General features: G+C 44.4%; 1 pseudogene; it reads left to right on the top strand.

Annotated features, from left to right (window-relative positions):
• Positions 1–1162: 1162 nt before the first annotated feature.
• LOC102498471 (enoyl-CoA delta isomerase 1, mitochondrial pseudogene) lies at positions 1163–2346 on the top strand (annotated as a pseudogene).
• Positions 2347–3855: the final 1509 nt, after the last annotated feature.

Here is a 3855-nt window from a genome sequence, read left to right as displayed (position 1 = left end):
CAACTTAAAAAATTTCAGAAAGCTAGGAATAAAAGGAAATTCCTTAGGTCAATAAAGGAGATTAACTAAAAGACCCACAAAAAAACTGATTTTAATATATCCCCTTCAATATCAAAATAAAACAGAAAAGTTCATTGTTTCTTCAAATACTTTACATAGTCCCTAACCTTTTGGCTAATGTGATGAGAGATGAAGATGGCACAATTGTCATTGTTGCAAATAACAAAAAAAAAACACTAGAATTTTATAGAGAAAAATCTTAAAATTGATTAAAGTATGTAAATTCCAGTTAGTGGAGAAAAGTCAGGGCTCATGGATGAGATGAGTTAACATTGCGCAGATGTAAATTCTCCCCAGAATAATTTATAAATTTAATGAAATTACAAGGAAAATTTCAGGAGGATTGTATTAACATCTAATCAAACTGATTCTAACCTAGTAGGTAAGAATAAATGCTCATGAACAATGAAGGCAATTTGGAACAAGAAGGTGCAAAAGGGAGCCTACAACAACTGAAATGAATTCTTCCACAGTTCTGGAGGTTAGATATCCAAAACCAAGGTGTCCCTAGGCCACATTCCCTCAGAAAGCTAGGGGAAAATTCATTCCTAGCCTCATCCTCACTTCAGCTGGATGCTGGCATTCCTCGGCTTTCCTTGGCTTTGTGGCATGGCTCTAATCTCTGCCTCTGCGTTTACACAATCTCTCTCTCTCTCGTTTACTTATTGATTTCTTCCATAAAAGAGTGAAAGAGAGAGAAGTCAGCACCCCCAACAGGGCCTTTACGCTGTGACCCCCTCCCAGCCTCGGCCAGCACAGGTCACAGGCACACATGTGCATACCCAGCATGCACAGGGAGGCCCCAGGACACAAACTTAAGACCTTTCCATGCAGATTCGGCTGTGTTACCACTGCACCACTGCCTGGCCCCTCTTCCATCTCTTATGAGGACATTTCATTGGATTTATGGATCCTCCAAGAAATCCAAGGTCATTTCATCTCAATAGTCTTCAGTTATAAAGACTCTTTTTTTCTAAATACAGTAACATTCACTTGTTCCAGGGATTTGAATGTACACATATGCGTTTTGTTTTGTTTTGTTTTGTTTTTTGGGGGAGGGGGATGACCATTCCACCCACTATACTCACCTCACCAGCTAAGAAGTCATGCTCTTCTCCGCCTGGGCCCGCGAGCCCAGCGCCTCCACGCGACCCCAGCGCCTCTACGCGACCCCAGCCAGTCGGTCAAGATGGCGCTGGTGTCGGAATGTCGCCTCCTAGCGGGCGCCCTGGGTCCTGCAGGTGCGGGTCGGGGTCCCAGGCAGCTGGAGGCCGGGTGGCTAATGCACCTCTGGCTCCCTGCGCGGCTCGGGGCTCCGCCCTCGCGGGGCGCTTGTGCGTGCAGCAGAACGGCCGCAGGGGTCGCTGGGATAAAACCCCCAGAGAACCGCCTCAGCTTTGAGCTTCCGACGGAGCTCATCACGCTGAAGAAGCTGGAGAACGACAAGACCTGCGCGGCGTCCCAAGTTCAGACTGCCCCAGCATCTTGTCAGCCAGCCTGGACCTGATGCAGATGTGCAGGAAAAGCCCGGGCCACTGTGCAGAGTACTGGGAGGACGTCCAGGAGCTGTGGCTGCGGCTCTACCTGACCAACCTGGTGACAGTTGCTGCTATCAACCGAGCCTGCATTGCAGGAGACTGCCTCATGGCCCTGAGCTGCTGACTACCGGGTCCTAGCGGACAACCCCATGTACGTCAAAGGCCTGAATGAGACGGCGCTGGGCATCGTCACTCCCTTGTGATTCAGACACCTGGTGAACACCACTGGGCACGGCATCGGAGCGCACCCTGCAGCTGGGGCTGTTCTTCCCACCTGCAGAGACCCTCCAGGTGGGCATGGTGGACCAGGTGGGCCTGAGGACCAGTGCAGAGCACAGCTCTCTGTGATGGTCCAGGGGAATGCCATTCCAGACCACGCTTGGCAGCTGACCAAGAGCATGGTGCAGAAGGCCACCGCAGACTGCCTGCTCAAGCAGCAGGCCTCGGGCATCCAGAACATCATCAGCTTCTTGTCCAGAGACTCCATCCAGAAGTCCCTGCAGGTGTACTTAGAGAAGCTCAAGCAAAGGCAAGGCTGAGGGCCAGGTTGCCAGCAAGGCCGTTAACCACACGTGCCCCTTGGGGCCCCTCTGATTCCAAAGGGGTTTCAAATAAGATATTTTTCAATTAAAAAAAAATAAAGAAGGCATGCTATGAAAACATAGCATAAGTCTATTATGTACCGGCACTATAACAGACTGACCGAACAATGGAATTAAATAGAGTCCTGAAAGAGTTCCAAGTTGGAAATTGGGTATATGAGAACTCTAGCATGATAAATTAGTGGGGACAGATCAGTTCAAAACCAGTTTTTTAAAAAACAAACAAACAGACAAACTATGGTATTATTTTAATTTGGACCCTAGTTCACATTTTTTTTTTTTGAGAGAGATTTTCGCTAAAGGGTGAAAAACTGGCAACTTGGCTTACATCAAAATTAAGAATTTCTTCTTCCTTGTAGAATTCCAAATAGTAGATACTAATATTCTTCCTTCTCTGTCTAGAAGGAAAAACTTAATTCCCCTCCACATGAGTGTGGGATGACTCACACTCAAGGCTAGTGATTCACGCCCAAAGAACAGAGAGTGAAAAAGGAAACAATTAACTTTCCAATAGAGAAACCGAGACACCACCTGAACCAAGAGTTCAAGGTTAGCACTGCCAGTGATAAGTTATGTTAATACCATGTATCCTTTGATATGATTTAATAAGAATGTACTTCGGTGGTCTTCCAAAAAATGCATAAGCCCACTCTAATCATCAGAAAACATCAAACAAGTCAAAATTGAAGAACAGTCTACAAAATGTTTGATCAGTACTCTTCAAAACGGAGAAGGTCATGGAAAACAGTAAAAGACCAAGGAACTGGCATAGATCAAAGAGACTAAAGAGATACAGCAGGTAAATGAAGTGTAATATCCTGGATGAATCCTGGAAGAGTCAAAGAAAATCTCGGGAAAAACTGGCGAAATCTGAATAAATCTGTGGTTTAGTTATTAGTATCACACCAATATTAATTTCTTAGTTTTGCAACGTGTCAAGTTATCTAAGAAGTTAACATTAAGTGAAGCTTCATGAAAGTGATATGGGAACACCATATCTTTACAGCTGATCTCTAAATGTAAAATCATTCCAAAACAAAACATGTGCCATATATAAGAGAGTTTTTCTTCAACAAAAGATATCAGAAGAAATGTGCATTAACTAAAATTGACAGAAATGAATATCTGAAATATACATAGAACACCAACAAATTCATGAGAAAGATAAGAAACTCAACTATAGGGACCAGCAGTTAGTGTAATGGCTATGTCGTTGGACTCCCACATAGTCGACCACAGTTCGAGTCCTGGACCCAGTGGCTTAAACTCACGCCAGGCGCGTGTGCGTGTGTGCCCAAGATGCCGAGAGGAGAATGGAGGAGAAGGGATTGCGGTGTGGCCATCCCCTCTGGTGGGTGATTTCTTGCTTTCTATTTCTCTGTCTCTCTCTGTGTGTCTGGCGAGTGCACATGCCCTATAGCAAAAACCTCTCCAAAAATAAAAAAAAGAAACTCAACTGTATGGTGGACAAGGGGAATGAATAGACAATTCCTGGATGGGAAATCCAAATGACTAATAAATACATGAAAAGATACTCTGCCCCACAAATAACCAAAATATACTAAATAAAATAAATACATTTACTTGAATCAGTTTGGAAAAATACATATACTGATGAGAATGCAAAAAAATAAGAAACCTGATTCAGTCTCTCA

Source organism: Tupaia chinensis, unplaced genomic scaffold, assembly GCF_000334495.1.
Source record: "Tupaia chinensis unplaced genomic scaffold, TupChi_1.0 Scaffold143876_1, whole genome shotgun sequence".
Taxonomy (NCBI): Eukaryota; Metazoa; Chordata; class Mammalia; order Scandentia; family Tupaiidae; genus Tupaia; species Tupaia belangeri.
The sequence above is the reverse complement of the archived record's forward strand: the minus strand, read 5'-3'. Positions and strand labels throughout refer to the sequence as shown.